Consider the following 24,855-nt stretch of genomic DNA (forward strand, 5'->3'; position numbering starts at 1 on the left):
GAAGTCTTTTCCAACCTGGTGATTCTATGATTCTACGACTGGTCACCAGAGAGGAGAGACCACCGCCTTCTCTCTCCCTTGTGAGGACGCAGCAAACTGCTTAGGAGTTTCCCTCTGAGGGAAGAACCTTTTCCTAATACCCCACCTAAGCCTTCCCTGGCACATAGTCCTGCCATTCCCTATCAATGTTCAACAGGGAGAAGACGCCACCGCCTTCTCCCTCCCTTGTGAGGACGCAGCAAGCCGCTGTGGGGTCCTCTATGCTACTTAAAGGCTCGGGCTCCGTGCCTCCCGGCTTCTCCCTCCACCCCTGCCGCAGGGCTGCGGCCCCGGCGGGCAGGAGGCGCCCCCCGAGGGCTCGGTGGGGACACCGCCGGGGGGTGCCCGCCCCGCCGCGGCCCTGGCTCCTCCCCCGGCTCCTCCCCCGGCAGGTGCCGCCGCTGCGCACGGGGCGGGGCCGGAGGCTCCTCACGCTCCGGCACCGGGAGCCGCGCAGCCGGGACGGACACTCTGCGGCGCGGGAGCTGCTGCCGCTTCGCCGTTCGAACGGGCTGGAAAGGCGACCGCGGCACCTGCTGCGAGGTGAGGCTGGAGCGGGGCGGCGGGGGCGCCCCGAGCAGCGCATCCCCGCGAGTGGCCGCGTTGCCACGGAGACAGGTGCTCGGCTTCTCAGAACGGGGCTCCGCCGCCTCGACACGGGGGGCGAAGGGGCTCCTTACTTAGTGCCCCCTCTTCTTTTCGCGCATCCAGACTTGGAGCCACTCGTTGGAGTGGCGAAAAGCAAGCTTTTGCTTCTCTCTGGGGCTTTAAATGTGCCGGAGCTCCCAGCTGGGAAGGAGCGAGGCACCTCGGTTGCTGGAAAGATGAAATCCGCAGCCCCAGGCGTTTAAAAGGTCCTGCTCGGGTGGTTCGGTGCACAGCGCAGAGTGGAGAAAGAGTCGATTCTCAGCACTGCATTTCCTGTTTCCTTGATCTGGAGCAATTTGACCAAAAAATCATCAAGTCTATATCTGTAGGGATTTTAAAGGTCCTGCTCAGGTGGTTTGATACGCGGCGCAGGGTGGAGAAAGAGAAGATTCTCGGCACTAAATTTACTGTTTCGTTCCTCTGGAGCAATTAGACCCCCAAATGGGCAGGTCTGCAGCCCTAGGGATTTAAAAGGTCCTGCTCAGGTGGTTCGATACGTAGCACAGGGTGGAGAAAGATGCGATTCTCAGCACCACATTTCCTGTTTCTTTGATCTGGAGCAATTCGACTAAAAAATCGGCAAGTCTGCAGCTCAAGGGATTTAAAAGGTCCTGCTTGGGTGGTTCAGTACATAGCTCAGGGTGGGAAGAGGTTTGATTCTCGGTACCAAATTTCCTATTTTGTTGATCTGGAGCACTTCTACTAAAAACATCAGGGGTTCCTGCGATGCTGCAGGTTGCAGATGACTCGTTGCTGCCAGTCTGCCTCAGCATCCATAGAGGGGGAATTCTGCCTGCGGAGCAAAGCTGTCTTGTCTGTATGGCCCCCGTCAGAGTCCAATATAGTTGATATCCATAAGTTTCACGCACAAACATTGGAAAGCAGTATACTTGGAACCATATGCTATAATGAAATGCAAAAGAAATGAACCTACAGTTTAGAGCTCAGCATGGTGAGATAAACTACAGATGTTCATCTTGGGAAATAGCGGAAATATATTATTTTTTTTTTAAGCTTGCTATAAGCCTGTCTAGTTCTGTAGGGATAGGAGGATATCTTAAATGTTTTGGAAGCAAATTTGGGCCAGTTCTACTTTTGTAAATGCTAATAACAGAGATGAGGAGTAGACATAGAGGCCACATTCCTGTTAACTGTAGCACATAGGGTTAAGAATTATTGTAGCCTTGCTGATTCCCCTTGATTCTGGGATCTGCTTGCATGAAGCATTTGGCAGTGGGAGGCCTCTGAGGGGTGTTCAGCAATTGTTAAGAGTTCTTATCTTATTCTAAACCCAAATTTACTACTTAACCAGAGTCTAGAGAAATGCAGTGATGTGCTGAACGGATAATATAGTTACCACAGATGCTTAAAAATCTGTCAATATATAGCTACTTAGACCAATCTCTTTCCTCTCTTCAAGTTTACAAGTGATTATGGAAAAAATTATACTTAATTTTGAAAGTATTTCAGAAAACCTCTCATCTTTTGTCTGCTTTTCAGATTGTGAATAATTTGACAGTATCTATAGAGCACTTTATAGTTACATATGAAATATTAAGCTGGGTATGGGTACTCTGAGAAGCTGCTAGGGAATAATAAGCTCTTGCTTTAGTAGGACACTAAAATAATGCAATTATACCAGTTAATGCCTCTTAAGCATAAGGGTTTTTTTAGGCGCTTACTGTGTTTACAAAAAATATCATTGTGATTTATTGTGCGTATGAGCAACAAAAGTCCCTGCTTCTTCCTCTATGATCATGCATGGAGACGAATGTCCAATTAGGCAGCTATTGAATTGGCAGATGTGGGGAAAACAATATTTGATATTTAAAAGGGGGGTAGAAGTCACGTCAGAGTTTCTTAAACAATGACCCAGTTAGATTTGCAGGTATTTCTTGCATTCAATTCCAAGTGAGAGCAATTTCTTTTAGGGAATTCTAGTATGGAAATTGAAGTGTTGTCTATTTAAGACTTTATAGATTAGCATGTTATATGAACCATGCAGAATATGAAATTAAGCATTGTCTTTACTGTTAGAAAACCAAGTGATATTCTAAAAGTACAGATGACTATGCAGATTTTAATTTTATGGAGATCTTTTTTTTGAAAGCAAGATTGGAAGTGACTGAACTTCAAGTTGGCCCGGAACAAAAAGTGTAGAATCAAGATTCCCTGGGATCTTCTAGTTGAGCTGTAATCTTATTTGAGTCAGTCTTCTCCATAAGAAGGACATGAACAGCTCTTTGAGATGGCAGCTCCTGTTAAAGGTCTGTGTATTGCTAAATGTGTAAGTGAATTTGGCTCAGGATATGAATTTGAACACACAAAGAAATTCTAGTAACATCAGGGCAGGTGTTTTTTCCTTTTTCTCCTCTCTGATCATTTGCTTTGTATTAAGGCGAGCAATAAATTTGCAGTTTATGGTAAGGAGTAGTATGGTTGAAACATTGGTTGCAAATGGAAATTTAGGCTTGTGTGAGCCTTTTCTTCAGTGAGTCCTTGCAGAGTAAAGTGAGTTGGATTTGATCAGAGATTTAAAAAAAAAAAAGGTTTTTGTTATCTCCATTTTTTTATTCAGAATGTGTTGCTTCTGCCTGAAAAATCAGAAATTGATGTAACATAGCTTCTGACGCTGATGATCAGCTTCTACAACTTAGCAAAAAGGAATGTATTCAATATGAAATTTATGGCATTGCTGTGGTGTTTTTGATAAGCTATGCTGACTAGAATATGATTGACTTAATGGCCAAGAATGACAGTAATTTAATGCCATGCTGTTATGGGGAAATGATGATTATAAATTGGATTAGAAATGGGGATTGGATTAAGTGAAAAATGAAATTAATCGAAACACTTGGGTGAGAACAGTAGACAGTGTTATGAGGAGAAACTGGCCAAACTTAAATTTCATGCACTGTAATTATGCTTACGTACAGTGACCACATAATTATCTCATTTTAATTCTTTTCAGTGTAAGAAACTATCCTTTGTATTTCTCATCCATCTAGGACTTCTGTGTGGCACTTGTCAGTGTGTTCTGTGCTCTGAGGACTTCAATTACTCCAGAACTGCTTGGAGAAGAAAGAAAAATAAAAATCTCATGTTTCAATTTTTGTGTCTTACTTCTTTGGAGATGTTTAAGAGAGAGTGACAAAAGACTGAAAATTACGTAGGTTTTTCCTATTGTATTTTTAGAAGCCTGATTTTTAAACAATCTGTTTTATTTCCCATAAAAACTACTAAACTGTTGTGATGGTGTATCCCCCCTGTTTCTTGAATTATCTAGGAACTGTATTTATTAGCCAATGACTTGTAGGATCCTTGACAAAGCAGTTTTTAAATCTTTACTTCTTTGTATTCTGACTCTGGTGGCCTTCTGACAACTTGCAAGACCAGTTCAGGCCTGATGTTACTTCTGTCATTGTATACGCTTGTGTGTTTGAAAGGGTAGCTGGGATACTTTTGTTTTACACGCTTTTACCAACTTGATTTCAGAGGGATTTTTAAAGTTTAACTATCAAATTCTGATCTCTGAAGAAGGGTAGGGAATGGATACTCTTCACATTTTTTGGTTTTAACAATTTTTTTGTGTGTGTTGGCTTGCGGATGGGATTTGCATCTAGTTCAATTTGGGCTTTAAACAGTTACTCTGGAATTTGAGAAGAAGCATGCTTAACAGAATTTATTGAGGGATGTTCCTGCTGAGTCCGTGAAGATATTCCAGGGACAAGAAGCAACACTAGGAAGAAGTTTCAGGAGAAGAAAATGAAGCAATGATGATGATGCTTGGCAATTTAAACTGGAAGACCAAGAGAACTTTGAAACTCCTGATTCTGGGTGTTCCCACATGGACTGACCATCCTGACTCTGCCTGACCTTTGTAAGGCGGGCAATACCTAATGTTGGCCAGAATGCAGCATGTTCTGGGCAGGTGCTAGCCTGTGTCCTAGGCCACAGTCTTTGTGATTTCCAGCACACATGGAGGAAATTTGCGCTACTGACTGCTGAGTTACCTGACCAAGAGCGGAATTGGGAAAATGGTTTGTCAAGATTTTATCAGATTGGGATTTTAGTTGCCTTTTTAGCTATGGTAAAATTTGGACATAGCTAAGTTTTGACACTAAAATACCTTACCAGACTTTCTGTGGACCAGCAGTGTTTGGCTTCCATTCTTGTGAAGAAGTTTTGCACACACAAGGTAGCTGAACTGAAATACCTTTGGGGCTCCATACTGTCAGAGCACTCCATAAGGGCAGATACTGTGTGAGAACTGGGCTAGTAGTGATAAATTTTTATACACTTACATACACTGCTAACTTCAAAACATACCTCATGGTTAGCTTGAGTAATGGAAGATATCACCAAAAAAAGTCCCAGTAGCGAATGCCATACCAGTTCTATTCACAGTCGCGCCAATGTGAAGCTATTGACTTTGATATCAGCAGAGAATTTTCTGTGATAAGAAAGCAACAAAATATGTAAACAGTTATGAGTAAAATACATTGGAGGCTTCAGAACATCGATAATACTTGAAAATGTATGATTTTTCTCCAAGTTAGGTGACTACTCTGAACAATTATGCAAATTGAGAGTGTGTTCTGCCAAAATTTCTGTAGCAATATGCTGTAGTAATTTAGAAGGACTTTAATTGTAGAGAATGAGCTTTGTAGGGGGATAAATATTGTAAATATTTTGATTCATCAACACTTAAAGGTTGTGGTTGTTCTGAAGAGTGTCATTTTCTGCGACCATCTGTCTTTATTTTTCCTGACAGGAATGATATGTATAGCAGAGGTTTTTGACAGTTTAGCAGACAAGATGTTGCAGCCTAATTTACTGTTGTGCTTTTTCTGAATGCTGTGATTACTTAGGACGTATTTTGAAAATGCCTATGTGTATTTTTTCCCTGTTAGTCTACATTTTAATATTGCTGAGTTTTCTAAGCTCTTGTGCCTTCAGAATAGCCTTTTGTTCCACTCTTTGGCCAGAATATGCTTGAAAAAGGTACTCAGCATCGCTAGTTTGGATAACAGTGGGCTTTTGTTTTGAAGGCATTGTATCTAAGAGTGGTTGAGATCCATTTCTGCAGCGTGGATATAGCTTGATTTATGTCCTGTATGTTTGTTTTCTTTTTTTTTTTTTTTTTAAAAAAAAGATTGGTTAACTGAAAGCAACATTGCTTAGATAAATAACGAATTTTGAAGTGGACATGAGTATGCTTATGGCCTTATTATGTCTGAAACATTTTCCATCAGCTTTCACTTCAGGTTGAATAAAGTAAAAGGGCTATTGCCCTTTGTAAGCTAAGCTGAGACTCTACCTGGCTTATCAAGACAGAACAGATAAAAACATTTTCCAGGCTTATTATTTAAATTCTTTGAAATTGGTATTAACATTTTTCCAGTAGCTAAATTTGTAAGTAGAGAGTGGCTTTGAATAATATTCTTTCTTGACCTAATACAGATTTTAAATATGTCTTCAAAGAAATAATAGACCGTCAAAAGGTCCTCCCTTTGAGAGAATACATCTTTCACATCTGTTTTTTTTCTCTTTTCTGTGTTATATGTAGTTTTGGAAATTCCATTTCAGTCAAAATAACCTTTATTTTAGTTGCATAAAACAAACAAAAATGAGAACTGAGGTGATGTTTACAGAGCAGAACTGGGACTTAGACTTCAGTGAACTGTGGAGATCAAAACGGAGATCTTGAGAGCTAAAGGCTGAAGTGAAGCGTGGAACTTTAGTGAGGATAACAGCATCTGTTTTGTGGGTTTGAGTTATTTCTTAGCTGAACTGCCTTTTTTTTTTTTTAATTTTCCTTTTCTTTTTCTCATTTAGTATAAAACCTAGGCAAACAAACAGGAAAGGAGCAGAACTACTTTTTGGCAGGGTCTTAGTGAATCAGAATTGCAGAGCACTTGGGAGAGTGAGCCATCCCCCTGCAGTGCTGAGCTTCTCATCCTCGGTGAGGTGCCATTAAAATACACTTTGCATCTCTTGCAGTCGGTGGTGACTTTTGCATACAAATGCAACTGCTGTATTTTCTTGTTGGGAAGGTGCATAGGAAATTGGATGATGCAATACAAATATAAGATCTCGTGCCTTTAATTTTCATGTATGTTCTCCATACTGCAAAGAGAATCACAGAAGCACAAAAACATAGGAGTTGCTGAAATGTAAGTAAGAGGACTGGATGTGCTTTGCCTGCTTACTTAGAGAGGATGACTCTGAGTGGAGGCAGACCAGAAATAGGGATTCAGCTTGACAGAAAGCAAGTCCAGCTCCAAAATGTTTCTGTTGCTAGATGTTTCTGGCCTTCTAATACATGAAGTTCACTTGTGCTGATATGACTGGACCCTCAAGCATATACACAGTATGAAGCGTGACATTTGATTATTTTTTTTTATGATTTTTCACTTTCTTTAAGACCTTTTAATCAGGTCAATCATGGAAGATGCTTTCTGAAGTCAGATTCCGTGCTTTAGATATTTGGATGCACATGACAGAAGAGGCTTATTGAAGATGAGAACAAGTCATGCACAGAACTTCTTGCAGCTGTTCATATCTCCACAGTATTTCAAATCTGGCATAGTGCAACTCTAAACTGCCTTAAAGTAAAGAAAGCTGCTAGACAGACCATTTGAGTTTATTGTCTTTACTAATTAGATGTAGCTCTTGCACTGTAGACTGGCACTGATTTTTAGTGCTATAAAGTGGATAAGTGAAGAGAAATAATTCTCTAATAGCTGAGCCTTGTCAGTTGTAATTTGGGGCAGTTTTAAGACTAAAGTACATCCAGCTCTTCACCTCCCTCTGCTCATATGGCAAAACTGGTGGAGCAGAAGATGTACTTGTATCTTGACTAGTTGTAGGTACTACCATGGGATTCTGGTATGCATTTGTGCCATAATGCCAACGGGATGATGTCAACAGAGGTGTTACCTGTACACTGGAGCAGTCATTTGTGGCAGAGCGTGGAGCATGCAGGGAAAGGAAACGTCTTCAGTGGCATAGAGTGCTTCAGTGAATTACACATTGTTTCTACATTTTATCCTGTTACTCAGTTCTATGAATATTGAAAATTGTTGTTGGAAACCCAAGGAATGACTTTTCATAGTCTGCATCTTTAGTTTCTGGCTTATTTAGTCTTCGGCCCAGGTAGTGAGAGAGAGATTACTGGTGATTGTGAAGTTGTCCATAGCAAACCAGACCAACACCAGAATGCTTAAAAGAAGTGTGTGTGTGTGGGAAGTAGTAGTATAGCCATGACAATCTAAAGATATGAAGGTGGAGTGAAGAGTGGGGTTTTGTTGGTTTCTTGTTTGGGGTTTTTTGTTGTTTAGTTGTTTGGTTTGGTTTTTTTGTTGTGTTTTTTTTTTTTTTTTTTTTTTTTTTCCTGAGCCAGTTGATATAGTCTGTGGAAGGGAAGAAAAAAGAACAGGGCTTACCAGCAGAAGTGTCTCTTTTGCTTAGAGCTGAAGAGGGCATGGAAGTCTAAATACTTGTCTGTCTATTTTCTAATTCTATTTCTCATCCTAATCAAAGATTAAAACTTACTTCAGAGCATCTTTTTAAGTGCTTTTCCTTGAAAACAGAGACTTTTCTCCAGATAAGGAGAAGTTGTGTCTCAGATTAAAGAGAGTGGGGAAAAGTTGAAAAAAATTTGAGCTGTAAATTTAGAACCTCTTGTTTAAAGGAATAAGAAAAAAAGCCCCTCTATCCGTTCTCAGTTAAGATTATTTTCCGTCTGTTTGGATGTACAATATACACGTTCAAACAGTGTAAGTAAAATCAGACTTTATCACATCATTCAATCTAATGGATTTACGATCCCTTAAGCACCTTGTCTGGGTAGATTGATGACAACTGAGTAGAATTTGTGGTTCAGTCTCTCCTTTCCTTTCTGTCACGGTTTGATACAAGATGTTCTGCGGCGATACTGACTTGAGGTACACATGATCCCTCTGCCTGTCTGCTGTGGCTTATTGCTCTTGTGTTTTGCTGGCATCACTGTTTATGGAACTATACTGTGGACTGAATCACCAGCGTGCCTCTTAAAGCTTTAAGGAAAAAGTAAAAAAAAAAATCCTTTTAAAAATTAAAATCAACCTCCACAGAAGTCTTTGTACACCCTTAAGCCTGGTCAGACAAGTAAAGAAAGTACAGGAGCCAGCATTGCTGCTGAGCTTGTATCTCGAAAGAAGAGCAACCAGTTGTTTGCCCTGTAATGCATAAATGCAGACTAGAGAAAGATGTGTTGACTGTAAATGCTTAGTTTTCTTTCATATAGTAGCGGGTAAATGTGTTACACTAGCATTTTGATTTACTGGAGTCTTTCACTCCATTGGAGTAAGCAAATGTTTTTACTGCTGCTCGCCATAAATAAACAGAAGGGTGTTTGGAATTCCTGACCAGCTTTTGTGTAGGAGAGAGCAATCCTAACAAACTGGTTCTGTGAGAAACTGAAAACAAATAAAAGATGAGCTGTTATTCTTGGTTTACAAAAGCAGAAGAGATAGCGCACAAAAGAAGCAAGTAATTTTCAAATACTGAAAATCATTGTTTCCAAAATTGGGACAAGCTTCAGTAACATTTCACGTTTTCATGTTTTCAGTCTTTTGAAGATGTGAGGAAACCAAAGGCAATGATATTAACCAACTCTGCCCTCAGAGAAGGGTGCAAATCTTCTCCAACAGTATACTGCATTCAGCACTGCTAGAAGTCTTGAATCTTGCCAAGGTATTTCCAAGAACGTTTCCTACCTGTTTCTGAGTGTTACAGTCTTGCAGTCACTTACAATGTTGCATTTATAGCTAATGTAAAGAATCTTTTCCTGTAACAAAACTTGTCATACAAGGCAAACTCTTCTTTTAGTACTTAAATTAGATTATTACCTCCTACATTGAAATTATTTCCCTTATTATTTTGTGTTCTTGAGGTTTTTCAGTCCAACATTACTGTACAAAGTAATAGGTTGGCAACACTCAGATAAGCAGAGTATTTCCCGTTGTGCAGCTGAAGGATGGATGGATGGATTTGTGAGGGTATTTTTTTTAAGGAGGAGTTGTTTAATAACAATTTTCCATGTTTACTTTATACTGATGCTTCGTTTTTGTGACTGAGTGATGTCCAAGTATCTTAACAGCTGATAACTCACACGGGTGATTTTCATGCAACCACATCTGTGCCCCACAGAAAGTTTTTAGCCTTAAAAGGTAAGGGTAGACTCGAGTTAGAAAGGGAGTTGATGAACTGGTAATAGAAATCATGCCCGAAACTGCATCTTTTTCTTATTTATTACCCATGTGGAGCAGAAACCTGTCTTAAGCAATCTTAAGATCTTCACAGAGAATCTCTTGGTTGTATGGTTCCACTGGAACTAAGTAGGCTGGTAAATTGGAACCATAGATCAGATGCTTTTGTGGCTGTGGAAGTAGGAAAGAACTTTTAATCTATTTTATAGGGAGGATGAAACTTTCCATATAAACTTATCATTAGGAAATATAAGTTGACTGTACTGTGTAGAAATGTACACTTACTTCTGAACAAAGTAGCAAAACCTATAGGAGAAGTATTTTTAATACAGTATTTTGTGAGTTTAACATATTGAGAAAGTACTTGGATGCCTCTGCATTGGTCTGTGTTGAATGCAGGTGAGATGATGTTCCTTTAGGAACTGCAGATTAGTAAATTCCAATCCAGATTCAGAAATTTTATTCTCTGAGAAATAGACTTCAAAGACCACACTTAATGTAATGGTAAACTGGAGAAATACTTGGGTCCCAGCAGTATTGCTGCATCTGATTTTGAGTCATCTCTGAGGAGGTTTATGTTGCCAATAGTGCTTACTGAAGGAATTTCATAAATACATAAGATCAAATAGCTTTTACTTAGTCTGTAGTTTGTGCTGTTTCTCTTCTGGAAGTGGGTGGGAAGAGCCTTTGGTTGGTTATCTTAGAAACAGTGTAAATACAGAGGTAAAACCTTGCACTTGTTTTTCAAAAGTAGCAATTGCACCAGAGCAAGCTGCAAGGGCAGTTATAGTGGTGATGCAACAGCTTCCCTCTGTTCACTGAGTGGCAACATTGTCTAATATAAGAGTTAAGTGCTGCAAGGTAGAGAGAGATCTTTCAAACTTATTTTTGCTTTATTTATTTATTTATTTTTCAGAGAACAAGTGTCTCTTGATTGGGTAGGGATGACTGTAGTGTTGCCAGGTAAATGAATGGAGCTGGCCAAAGCCAGAAGTCAACCCTTTGTTTGGTTATAGTGACTCAGGTCATCTGGATGCAGTCCTGTACTTCTTGGCTGCCTTCAGTACGTTACTGTCCAAAGATGGAAAAGAAACAGTAAGCCTGTGCTTAGAGTACTAGATCATGTACAATACAGCTGCTCAGTTCATTGGCAAGGTGAGGAGCATTCTGTCCCCTGCAAATCCTCTGATTCAAAACCAGGGTTTTGTGTGTGCCATTTTGTAAAGAGAAAATTCAAACGCCATTTAATTATCCTCTTAGTCCTTGGATCCATCTGGAGTATCCTTGGGCTTAGTCATTGGAAGGGATGGATGGGTGATTCAGGCTGTCTTTATGCCAGTCAGCACCTTTTGGGCCAGTGTGTCTCTGTTCCCAGCTCAAGATATTGATGAATAGCATCAATTTGTTATATCGTTCAGTGGCTTTTAATTTTAGCATTGCCAGCCTCAAGCATTCAAACACTGAAAGTCAGTTCCCAGACATCAGGTATTAAATAAATTCAGACTTTTTCTGTTAGAAGTTGTAACTCTGGTGTTTCAGTCGTTTTCAGGCTTTCCTCAGTAATCTTCAAACCTAGAAACTTTATTCATTGTTTGAAATGAAAGCTTCAGGTGCAGTTTGATTACATTTTGTGGCAGGGAAGGAAACCACTGTAACTACTTTATTTTGGCTCTTGCTTACTTGAAAAGGTGTTTATTTTCTAATCACTGCTTGCCTTTGATTGCAACAAAAACTTTTCTCTAGTGGTAGAGACTGAACTAGCATTTTCCTTCCTAAAGCAGTCTGCATCAAATTTTGATTTAGAACATTGGTGGCTTTTAATGGTGATGCTGTCCCATTGGTTCTTCTAGAAATGTGTTAGCACTGATATATTTTAAATTTTATTATTTGCTGTGGACGAAATGTAGAGGTAAAATAGGTACGTTCCATGTGGACTAGAGGCTGGGAATCTAAACTAATGAAAAAGAAACTGAAGTAAAAGAAAATCTTGAAGTGGTGTGATACAGTGTAGAAGTCAGAATAATACAGTAAAATACACTAATTCAGTCTCCTCCCAAACATGTTAACTTTATTGAAGCTTATGAAGTGTCTAGCATATTAAAAAAAGCTATGTAAAATAGTATTGTTTTGTTGGGAATGTGCAGTTCATTTGGACATCATTCCTTTATGAAGTGTATTGTCCCTTTTATGTCAGTAAATGTTGCTTTTGCTTGTTTAAAAGTTCATAGCAGCTGGAATCAAATGCCTTACACTCAGACAAGAATGATTATTAAGAAGATAATCTCTGATCATGCTGATACCAGAAATGTTTAATGTGTTTTAAATAATTAAAAATGCTAATGTGAGGTCTTGTGGATAAAGTGCACAGCTAAGGCAAATTAACAGAAGATCTAGTCAAATGAGTTGTTTGGTGTAAATTCTTTTCTACTACCAAACACCCCTCTCCCCCAACCATTGTCTAAATGAAACCAACCTGTGTAATGCTGATCTGCCAACTGTATGCTCTGAACTGCTAAAAAGATTGTGGGTCTTCCAAGTTTAGTCAGAGCTTTGACTTCTATGAGGACTATGATTAAATTTTTAGGGATGAAAGAACTGTTTTGTCCTTAAATGTGTACACAGAGAAAAGATTTGGGGGAAGAAATCTCTTCAAGTCTCTCTACTTGTAGTTTTGGTGTTATTATTCCCAGTAAGATCTTCATTGTTTTCTGAGAGATGATAATAACAATAATAGGCCACTGTTGTCCTGTTTGCATCTCATGGTTTCCCTTGTTTTTTAATTCCTTCTCTGCCTGGCATTGTAGTTTTGATAGAGGTGTCCACCGTGGCCTCTAGGAATTCCATCTAGAAGGGAAGGGGGAACCACTGGCTAAGCTGGCTTTACATTCAACACCATTGATTTGGTGCTGAGTGAAGTGCATCTTCTGCAGGGACTGCAACTGTCTTGACCTTCCCCAGCTGAAGCTTCCTTCTTAGCTGACTGCCTTTTCCAGTTCTTCCCATCCAAACCCAAAGGCCTGGTCCATGCTGAAATCCTGGGTATTAGGGGGAGGTTTAATAAGGTATCTCCCATTGTGTAAGGAACAGTATTCCTTTTATTGCAAGAAGATAATTAAAATATAAGTGGTTTATTATTTCAAGATTTAATTTCTTCTTTCTTCAATACTGGGAATGCTTTACACTTAAGTACCCTTGGAGAACTGTTTGCCAATAGCTAGGCATTTCATAATTTGCCTAGCTGTGTCTGGAGGAGTGATCTAGTGTTGATATTTCACTGGGTTCATTTTGTTTATTTTTCAAATATGCAGCAGCATTTCTAGTAGCAAGCTATCAACCATTGCAATAAAAAAGATTCGCAGAAATGTAGGCTGTTAAGCTATGAATTTAATCTAATTCTTATTGGAGACCATGACCAAATTATTGATGAATTTGAAAATAGCAAGATTGGACCTGAAATAAATGGCAGGATATGATAGATTTTGTGGAAGTTAATGGATATTCAGATTTTGTAAAATTCAGAATACTCAGTTTCAGCTAGGGCCTTCCCAGACATCGTACTTGGCAGAACTCTCTTCAAAGAAGGCTTCTTAGTGTGGCTTGATTCTGAAATAGTCTTTTGTTCACTTTACTTTTGACTCTTGAAAGCTTTGTATTTGAAAGCGGAAAGCTTTGTGAATGTTGGGCATTTATGCAAGGTGGTTTATTGGTTTGGAGTTCCTTTGAGTGATGAACATCTGTTGGAGAACTTCTTGAAAACATCCTCACTGAAACTTAAGTTACATAAATTATTTTGCTTTTTGTCAGAAGTTACTCAAGCATTAATTTACTTGCCTAAACATGGAGGTCTAGTGCCAATTGAGATACTGACCCAGAAGAGACTGGATGTTTTCTCTGTCCTATGTCATATCTCTTGTCTCCCAAGGGAGATGTCTTAGTTACTGTAGGAGCATCTGAAATGTCAGAAAATGTCTGTATATTATCAATAGAATTTACGACTTAATTGATCTTACTTGAAAAAAACAACCAAACAACAGTTCATGCATGTATTGCTTACAAAGTATTGTATTTGTTTATCAACTGAAATAATGATCAAGCTTCAGGTAAACAGCAGTTGCACCAGAATTGCTACTGAGTTTTCCTGTCCTTTAAAGAAAAAAAAAAAGTGCTTGCTTATGCCAAAGCAGGTTTTTAGTGTTACAGTATATTTGCTTTGGATTGGTATTAATTCTAGCCAGGATTTCAAAGGATTTTTAGGCTGTTGTAATAAATGACTGTAACTCATAAATGTGCTGCACCAGGATACTTGAAGAGAGAGTTGGAGGCACATGATAGAAATTCCCTTTTTTACTCCTGTTTCTTTTTAAGAGATAAAATCTCTCCAAGAGGATTGGAATGTGGAATAAATATGACATATGGGGCTAATATATTCTTGCACGCGTACAGTATATTCATCATCTCCTCAGCTGTACCACATAGACTCGCCCAAATCACAGAGTTGTCTAGGTTGGAAGGGACCTCTTGAGGTTGTTTATTCCAGGCCCCTACTTAAGCAGGGTCAGCTAGAGCAAATTGTCCAGGACTGTGTTCAGGGGTGATTTGTGTTATGTCCAAGAGTGGAAACTCCACAGCCTCTCTAAACATCATCACAGTAAAAAGTGTTTTCTTGTGTTCAGATGGGATTTCATGTATGTGCATTTGTGCCTGCTAACTTATAGAAGAAGCAATGTGCTAACTAACTTATAGAAGAACAAGTGCTCCTAGAGCCTTTTAAATTACATTTTCTTCATTTTGTTGAGTGTACAGATGTTGTCTTGGCAAAAGCTGAGCCTCAGATTTGTACGAGGAGCTATGCTTGGCACTGCTTAGCTTTCCCAAATGTGTAGTGGGCTTCTAGTGATTTGCTTGCAATGCACAAACTTCAGTTAGACATTTAGGACTGTCTCCACAAATCATTATGTTTTGGTTCTAGGAGCAATATTCACAAACTCTACAGACTTGCTGGGCTTTCCAGTTTAATGTTGTGGTAGTAATAGGTGCTTAGGAACAAGGATTCTTAACAAGCCACAAGTCTGAAGGGAGGAATAGGATGCAAATATAGCTGCTAAAAAAAAAAGTAAAAAATCAGAGTTGTATATAGCTAAAATTCCTTGTTCTTATGGAAGTAAGCACGTAACTGTAGCTCTACAGTCTTCCATAGGTGCCTATAATCACAGTGCCTTTATGAATTCAAGCAGCAAGTTGTTCCACAAAAGAAGTGTTTCAGTTCTTTCTTTTGAAATATAGCTTATCTTGTTTTATGTTTTGTTTGTTTTTAAATAATCTAAGAACTGTTGATGCAGCAGTCACTATATAATGAATCTGAATTCAGTTGTCCTTCCTCTGACGGGCATTCAAAACTGTTCCTCTCATCTCCTACAAAGTGTAAAATAGCTATCAGACCAGAGGTGCAGAACTAGATACACATGGATGGAGTTATTCTCGATTCCATCCTGCTGTTGTGGTTTATTGTCCCAATAAGAATGCACACTTCGAGTCAGAAGGATGGTGAGTAAGAGTAGGTATCCATAATCTAGTGATGAAGGTGGTGTCCTGGTGATAGGGGGATCTGGGTCTGTCCTGGGAGCTGAGATTAAAATGTTGAATTGGTGTTTTGAATACAGGGCTGTAAAACAAATTTCATGTACAGGCTGGTGCATGAGTATTAAGGAAATGGGAAATTTGAGTGTACTTTGGTCAGCATAAACCAGAACTGACAGAAAACGTAACTGTTCAGTGTTCCTCAGTTCTGCACTCACTGAGTACTTCTACAAATTTCCATTACTGAGGTGAGGTTATTGCTGAGAAGTGACAGAAGATGATGCAGTTTCTAGAGCTGTCATCATAACTGGTCTGTCTTTTGGTTGCTAAGTGTGTCAACAGCTAATGCTAGTCAGAGCTGACTTGTGAATTTATACAAGTTTACAAAAATTCCATCCAGTTTGTCTTGAAATCTGTATGCACCCAAAGGATTTTAATTATTAATTCTGGACTCATCTCTGAAAGAGTAGAGCACATTTAAATTTGATGTTTGCAAACAAGGATTCAAATGTCTCTCTAGAAACCTAATTGATAGAGCTTAATTAGAGTGATCATTTACTTTAGTACAAGGTATTATCTTAAAGTGAGTTTCTTAAAGCATGTTGTCAAAGACATGACTCACTATAAAATGCATCACGTGCATCCTCAAAATTAGGTTTTTTTTAGGCTATTCACTTCCCCTCCCTACCTGGTGTTCCTTTGTTCACTGAGAGGAGTTTTTATTTGCTAGATAGACACTGGATATTAGTGGCAGTGGTCAGAATCAGAACATTTTCTAGGTAGCTGGTCTGGAACATGGAATAAAATCTGTGTTAGAAATGGAACATGTGTTGAGGACAAGAGAAAAGAAGAAATCTTGTATTTCAATAAAATATGCTGGTATGAAGTCTAAATGTATTGTGCAATGAATCCCTGGAGAAAAAGAAAGCAATAACTCTATCATCAACTTGGGCTTTTAGCTGTTTTCCTGACACAAGGCATTAGGTGTCCTGATGTTTTCTTTTGTGTTCCCAGCAGATCTGTGAACCACAGCTTCCTCTGTCAGGAGGTGGGAACTGTACCATTCCCACCCATCTGAATGCTTCAGAAGCTCGGGCGCTATAGCAGGTTTTACTCACAGGGGACAGAGAGAAGGCCATAGTTGGTTCATCTAGTAAATCTGTCCCTTGAACCCATCTTGAGTTAAGAGAGTAGTTTTCCTTCTGTTAGTATGTTAAGAGTTTTCTGCCTTGCTTAAATTGGTTTTGTTTCCTTTGTTGAGTTACAGCTTTACGCTGCCCTGTGTATACCATGAAGCTCCTGCAGGTTTTTGGTTATGGGGTACAAAAAATCGCTCTGACTTTTTCCATACTACTTTCCCCATCCCAGATCAGGCTTATTTGTGTTCTTTTCTAGTTTACTACTTAAGGTTAGAGGTAGTAGTGACTCTGTAAACATGTACAGGCACAGTGAATGAAAGAAAAAAAAGTAGTCTATAGTAATAAAACAGTGTAGATGGAAATTCTGTTTTTTCTAGACATCAGATCTGCAGAAGGCAGTGTAAAACAGGGTGAAGGGCTGGAAGAAACTGTTCATCTTGGGGACAGCAAATGAGGGACTGTAGCTAGGGAAACCAGTGTCCTTCCAGAATGACATAGGCTTAATGCTTTGTTAATCTGTAACCATGGTGCTTACGGTGTTTCTGAATGAAACTTTTGGCTGGTTTAATGAAAGCTTTGAATAAGAATAATATAGTTCAGGTAGGCTGAGAGCCATAAAGAAAGGAGGTCAAAAGAAATTACCGCTGCAGATGTAGTGGTGCAAGTTATAAAGCTCAGATTTTGCATGCCAGAGATCACAGTTTTGTGAGATAGTAACTGCTACACAGCAAGCAATATTAGCATATATATGCTTCTTCTGTCTTGTCTTCCCTCTGATAAGACCTTACAGCTTTCTTATTAAAGACAAGCGTAGTCTTACAACATACAGAAGCATCTTTACTTTTACATGTGACTTTACTGTGACAGTGCCAGTACTTTCCTGTATACATCACTTGTACTGGAAGAATCCTCTACAAAATCTCACAACTGTCTCTTTCTAGAAAGAAACTAAGTGAAGTGTTTGTCTGTCCTGTATGTCCTGTCTTTCTGAAATATATCATGTTTCAAAAATGTAGTAGTGCAATGGAAATGGTATGCCTTAAAGCAGTTGCTTCTGGGTGTTGAACTGCAGGAAGGAGATGAGTCACGTGGAGGTGAGGCATTATCTCTTTCTGTGCCAACTTCTTTATCTTGCAAGCAGCATGACTGCACTTGCTTTCTGAGAGAGGTCATGCTGCATACTGGTAGAGGCAGCAATGGCAGAACAATCACTAAAGACCCCAGACTTGTTTCCAGAGCCTTCCAGAAGGGGCACTGCACAAGTGCACCAATAACCTCTCCACTGAAGAATCCCACTCTATAAATTACACTGGGGAGAGGGCAATGGCAAATGTCTGCCATTCTGGGATCCTGAAGACAACACTAGTCCCCAGGTTGGTGACACTTTACAATTTTCCCTCTCTTCTCTTTTCCTTTCCTTTCTTTTTATTTTTTTCCCTTACTACAGGTTTAATGAGCCAAGGCTTATTTTATTCTCAAGATTCTGCCTGTGTAAATAAATTTCTTTAAACTGATCATTTGGTGTTTCTTCGTCTTAACTTAGCCTGAGGGAAATCCACAAAATTTGGGTGATCCAAAGTCTCCCCGAGTCGCTTCTGGACAGTCCAGTTTGGGTCATGACATTTAAGTAGTAATATCTGGGATAGTCTACTAGAAGGTGGAGGAGAAAAAATTCTGTGTGGAAACCCTTTCTTCCACTTATTGTTGGAGGGCAATTAAATAACTCCCCATCACACAAAAGATGGTGTATGATTACTGTATGAGGCAGATGGAAGGTGGTAGACATGGTGAACCATTCTCTGGGGCAGATAATCATCCTGGAAGGAGAACTTCCACCTGGAAGGTAGTGTCATGTAAATAGATGAAGCTCTGATGCATGGCTGAGGGAGGTCCTCCTGTTGAGTCACAAGGTTTAGGATGAACCCCCTTGCTTTCTAAACTCCTCCTGAGAGGAGAAGCCTAGGTGTGGCTGGATCTGACCTTAGTCCCAGATTTGGTCAACAGTTTATGAACTAATGGATTATGTGGAAATATGAATTAGCTACCAGTCAGAGTTAGTGAGAGTACCTGTGAGAGTACTGTCACCCATAGGATTAGTATGTGCTGCCAGTGAGTCTATTGACAGTTCAGTTTCTCTGTCTGTCAGACCCCTCCCAAGGATTGCTGAGACAGTTTTGCAGGGCTGAAACAGTAAGTAGTTGATTTAAAGCAACAGGTAAAGCAAGATCAGAATTGCTGATGATGAATTCACTTGCTGCATTAGTGCTAGAAAATTACAACTGGTTAACAATGACTATATATATATCAATTGAAACTCGAGTGAGAAGTTATTTTCCCAGGTAACATCTGACAAAGCCAGAGGTGCGCCACTCTTGCCAAAAAGGCATCCCTCCTTGGAGGGTAAAGAGAGGTGCAGGCCCATTGACCGTCAGGTGATGTGGTCCTCCCCCAAAGAAAGGGCTTTTGGGTGTCACTGCTATACTTTTGAAAGCTCTTTGGTGCCTCTTGGCAAGGTGGGACTAAGTCAATTATTATGTGTTGACTGGCTTTTGGCAAGCCCTGCTGTCTGGTCAGAAGTGGGACTCAGCAGTTCATTGTTATGTATTTTAGGGGTTTTTCTGTTCTTAACCGAAGCAGTGTCAGGTTGTGAGGCCTCTGCCTCACCCCAAGTGTGATTCAGCTGATTGGAGTGTTAGACCACCACTTGATACATCTGGCTCAAGATAAAGTTGTTAGAGTTAAACCAATTCCCTTTTGTAAATTCACAGTGACTTTAGTGTTAGCCTTTTTTTGCAAGATCGGCCTTGGCAAGTCCAACCAAGTCCATTGTCCCACTTGTGGCTCTGGCAGGGAAAGAGAAGTGCAGGAAGGAGCTGTGAACTTTCAGTGCAAAGAATGAGACTGTAAGAGACCACTGAAAGGAGCAGGGAGTAGATACCTGTCGGGCTCTATGTGGCTTGAAAGAGGATATTCCCCAAAAGCAAAGATGACTGTGCAGGCTTTACTGCTTACGGCTTTCTTGATTTTAGTGTGTAACAAAACGTGGAGATGGGCAGCCTCCTCCATTCTACCCCTCTACTTCTTGCCCACAAACAGTCTTATTTATTCTAGTCATCTAATTAGTTTGGATTTTCTCTTTCAAACTAGAATTTTTTAATGTTTTAATCAAATCTGGCTTTTCAGTATAGAAATGTTTTAATCACTCTGAGTTCGTTGTGAGGAAAAGATCTAGATTAGATGGATCTACTTCAAAGATTGTTAACTTCAGGTCCTGTCACCCCTATTTAAACTTGTAAGTCAATTAGAAGTGAACAACTTGAAAAGCTACATGTGGAAATTCCTTTTATACCTGAAGCAGCTTCCAGCTCAACAATACAGGCATCGCTAATGCAAGAGCTGATGCTGGAATGCCATTAACCAGGCTTGTAGAAGTTTCGGTATAATCTAAGTATGGAAAAAGGGCTCAATGGGAGCATTTAGTCCTAATATTGTTTTCCCTCTTTTTCTTTATTTTTAATACAGACGTAATTTGAGAAGAATTTCACTTAACTTTTTTTTTTTTAAAAGTCAAACATTTACATATTGAGTAGTGTTGGAGTTAGAATTATCTGTACTTTTTCTTGTAGTAAGATGATCATAGGCAACTTCAGTTTGGGCATTGGAGCACTTACCTTTTTTGTCTTTTCTAGCATTCTTAGCTCCTTGGGCATGTAACTTTTTAACACATTTTGAAGGGGAAACTAAAGAAAAAAATCTGGAAGAGCTGTATTGGCAGCATAATTGGAACCATTAGCACTGAGCTCTGCTGCCTGATTAAACTGACAGGTATTATTCATTATAATCCAGCACAGTCAGCAGGAAGTGAAGACAAATGTTCTGCAGATACTTCTCCGCAAAAAACATGTAAAACTTGGTGATTCTGCTTTCTATTCTAAAATCTAGATGGAAGCTTTCTTCCAAATCTGATGTTTTTACATCACATGCAGGTTTTAGTCCAGGATCTTCCCTGCCCTTGGCTTTGTCTTCTTTGTGCCTTCCTGATCTTTACTCCTGAACTGAGCATTCAGCCTTCTTACCCAGCAAGAATAATGATTCCCAGTTGGCCTACAGCTTCTCTTCCTGTGATCAAGCTTTAGAAAAATCCATAATTTCTCCTCTATTTAGCCCAGATAGTTATCTGATTTTAGTATTGTACACTGTTCCACTCTCCTTTTGCAAAAGAGGAAAGCGAACAACTGACTGCAGCTGTCTCACTTGGTCTTCATCACCAGCTTGCTCCTTATTGACTTTTATTTCCTTTTCTGTCTTCTTTCTCTCTCTTCATCTTCTTCTTGGCGTTGTCCAAATCTGTATCATCATCAAGATGAATGACTCCCTGCCCAGTTTGCTTGAAGCTATCAGAAATCTTTTATAATGACCTCTCTGCAGAAAGGTATTTGCAAGTATCTTTGTTTCCTTACATTCATGAGAGGAGAAATAGTTGCTAAGCCAGTTACATTACAACAGGCTAGAAGGCAACTGCTGTTCTTCCAGAGCAGAATTCTGTACTTTAGTGTTTGATTTAAATGGCAGGTTATTTTTTCTGTCCACAAGAAGTAGAAAATCTGGAATCTCTGTAATAGAGGAAGATTCTGAATGCTCATTTCTGTCCTTGACCTGGCTGGTAAATTTAACAATGTACAAAGTATGTTTTCCATCAGCAGCGTATACGTTAATAAATGATCTCCGATGACATAATTGAAATTTTTATTGCTTCTTAGAAAAAGATTATTAATAACTGTTCCACGTCTCTTCCACCTTTCCCACCCTGTTTCCATATGTTTATGAAAGCCAAAACATAATGAATAGAGAAAAACACATTTATAAAACTGCCTATAATGGTTCCTTTATTAGGAGTTTGCTGAAACTTTGAACGTTCTTGCATTGCACTTGTGTTTGGTGTGGGGATTCAAAAGCCTCGTTTGTACTAGTAACTTTGCATGGCCCATTCCAGGCCAGACCTTAAAAATCAAACAACCTTGTGAATAGACCATTACAACAATCTCTGGCAAAGTCTTGACTCAGGCTGTCTATTGCTCTCCCAAAACGTTTCCAGGCATAGCTTAGGAGTTTAGTGACTTCTCCTAATTAGTTTTTTAGATGTGGCCATGCTCTTTTGGAGGCCACGAGAGACCAGCTGTAGGTTAGTTGGCTATGTGGGCAGTGGAATCAGCATGGTCACTGTTAAATTGCTAATGCTGATGAACTTTCCTTCTGTTCTGTGAATGAGTATGGGTGAAATCATCTACACGTAAAACTTACTATGAGGGAGTGTCTAGAGTTTCCTTTGGACTGATAATGTATATGAAAAATTTCTTGCTACTGTAATGATAAGAAGTAAAATTTATGGAGAGTTTTGTGATCAGTTACTGCATGACATGAATAAATTGTTTAAATAGAAACGTAGAGGCCTGTTACTGTCCTATTGGAATACTTTGATGTTTGGAGAACTGTCAGTTGGTATCTATTATGTATAAGAATTTGTAAATCTTTTCTGATACATGGTGTGAAAAGCATCCACTGAACACTGAGCAAGTATTTCAAGCTACTGTAATTATGCTGTGAGCTGAGGGGAAAGACTCCTTGAAGGAGTCTGGGCACTGTCCCGGAGGTACAGATTATCTTGAAGTAAAGTTCTGCCCCCCTGTGGCTCCTGAACGCCACTTTTAGAAGCTGCATGTTTTTTGGTACTCTCAGTCTTTTTCTCTTAAACTTCATGAATGTAGTTTCGTGGACAAAGTTGAAGGACTATTGTGAGTCGTATAGAAATGTTTAAGCTATCAATATTTTGTTGAAAATATACTCAATCACTAGAAATACCATTAGTTAATAGACCTCACGGTGGTGTAGTGTGTAGACATATCACTGTTCATCTGGTTGTCTCAGTTATGCAATGCTGTCTGCAACCCAGCAGTTACTTATGCTTTTCTTAGTATTTTTATGTGGTTTTTTAGCAGAAAATGTGATATTTATGTGAGGTGGGTGTTGGTGTCTTCTCCCAAGTAATAAGTGATAGGACAAGAGGAAATGGCCTCAAGTTGTGCCAGGGAAGGTTTAAACTGGATATTAGGAAATACTACTTCACCAAAAGAGTTGTCAAGCATTGGAACAGGTTGCCCAGGGAAATGGCTGTGTCAACATCCCTTGAGGTATTTAAAAAGACGTGTAGCTATGGCACTTAGGGATGTGGTTTAGTGGAGGACTTGGCAGTGTTAGGTTTACGGTTAGACATGATGATCTTAAAGGTATTTTCCAACCTAAATGATTCCGTGATTTTATTCTAAAAATCAAAGGCTTAACCAAGTGAGGCTCTGATGAAGTTCACAGCATTCCAGAATACACCTCACTGTTGTGTGTCTGTTTCAATGTTGATTTCTAAAGTTATCAGGAGAAATAGTTATGATCTCTAGTTAATTTCCTGTTGCTGTCCATTATAAAGCATTCTAACGTGATGAAAAGAAGCTCCTCACACTTTGCAACAAACATGTCAAATTTCCCAGAAGAAAAATGCTTGGGTTCAAAGCATTTATCCAATGACAATCCACATGAAAGTTCATTTACAAACAACTTAAGTCACCCTGTCTTGTCTTTCTTTTTCTTGAGTTCTGTAGGAAAAGATCTTGAAAGCATGCTTTTGCCAAAGTAACAGAAGAGTTAGGTTCGTGCCAGCAGCAGTAAAGTGCCAGAGAGCCTTCACCCTGTCCCTTTATAATAACTATGTTTCAATGTATGGTTTAGATACTTCATTTTGAGAGTGCTTTGCATATTTGTTGCCCAAGTTTCAGGAAGATGAGAAAATAATTTGTAATATTGTTCTCCCAGCCATTCCCTAACAATGACACGTGGGTCAGCTTTAAGGAATTGCCTTTTCCTTTTTCCAGGTGGGTGGCTTAAGTGATCGCCATGGCAAGTGGTTCTGTAAAGTTAAGCTCATGGTGCACAGTGATATGTTATTATAACCTTTATAAACCTGGTCTTTTTTCAAATGAAAAATGCTGAACAGTATACAAACATCCTGAAAACAGATATGTTGTTGAAAGTCATCAGACTCCAAATATGTGGTTTCCAGTAGAACAGCAGACATTTTCCCTTTGCGGGTAGCATGCTGCTGCGTTGAATTATATGATTGCACATGGTTTTATCAGAAGAATGCAGCAACCTCTTGCTCATTGGTAGCATAGGCAAAATATGCCTTAAGTTATATGAATGACCATAAACCTGGCATTTTTTTTATTTAAATGCCTCTTCAGAAAAAAGTGTTCTGAATACTGATATATTCAGATACATAGAAGATATAAAGCCATAAAGAAGTTATATAGACAATAAGATACGGTTCTGCTCATACATCCTTTACCCTTGTGCTTTCATTTTATGTTTCTGTGGTTTCAGATCCTAATGATTTGTGTAGCCAGATGGTAATTTGGTAGTGACAGACAATAAGCTTCATGACTCTAATTGAGTGTAGCTGATAGCCTGAGGGTAGCAATGACCTTTCCAGTAGCACAAGAAAATAATTTGTAACTAATCAGAAGAGTGTAAGAGCTTTATTTTTCTTATTGTCATTTTACTTTGTTTATTTTGCTGAATCCTTTCTTGTGTTGTTTTGACCAGTTCCTATTTTTCCAAACAAATCCAGGTTTTCAGTTTTTTATTCCCTTGCTATTGTATTTTTCATTGAATCTAAGATTCTCTCTTTTTTTGGTACTGTGAATACTTTCCCTTGAAAGTTGCTGTATTGATGTGCGCCATTAGGTGAGAAACCTGCGGTTGTGCTGAGTATTGGTGTCTCTGACAGCTGGACTATACAATAAGGAAAAGTAATAATAAGTAATAAGTAAGAAAGTAATAATAAGAAGTAAGTTCTATAGAATAAGAAAAACTTTCAATTGTCAAAGATCTTAAAAAAAGGAGAAAAAGTAGTGTCTCCCAGTGAAGTGGCAGAAGTGTTTTAATATACTCAGAAGATCACATCTGCAATCAAACTTTTTTTTTTTAGCTATTTCCAAGTGTTTCCCTTTTGACAAATTAATTTGGCAGTGCTCTGATAAAAATAGAAGGTAATGCTGTCCTTTATTTTCTATGCATAGCAAGCTCAAGTAATCCTGTTTCTGAAGAGACTCGTATTCTGTGAGAAGGTGAAATACAGCTTGAAAAGATGA

The 24,855-nt window shown here is 39.2% G+C and overlaps 1 protein-coding gene across 7 annotated transcripts in view; it reads left to right on the forward strand.

Moving 5' to 3' along the window:
- The first annotated feature begins 450 nt into the window (after positions 1 to 450).
- KLHL32 (kelch like family member 32) overlaps positions 451 to 24,855 on the forward strand; it is a 117,510-nt gene continuing 93,105 nt past the window's right edge. For 3 of the 7 annotated variants that reach the window (XM_054060944.1, XM_054060941.1, XM_054060936.1), the window contains exons 1-2: positions 468 to 582; positions 9,302 to 9,426. The gene's annotated coding sequence lies outside the window, so the exon portion shown is untranslated. Of the gene's footprint in view, positions 583 to 9,301; positions 9,427 to 24,855 lie in introns of all 7 variants that reach the window. The other 4 variants (XM_054060940.1, XM_054060938.1, XM_054060945.1 and 1 more) reach the window with 4 other exon arrangements.

The sequence above is a fragment of the Cuculus canorus genome, chromosome 3 (assembly GCF_017976375.1).
Source record: "Cuculus canorus isolate bCucCan1 chromosome 3, bCucCan1.pri, whole genome shotgun sequence".
Classification (NCBI taxonomy): domain Eukaryota; kingdom Metazoa; phylum Chordata; class Aves; order Cuculiformes; family Cuculidae; genus Cuculus; species Cuculus canorus.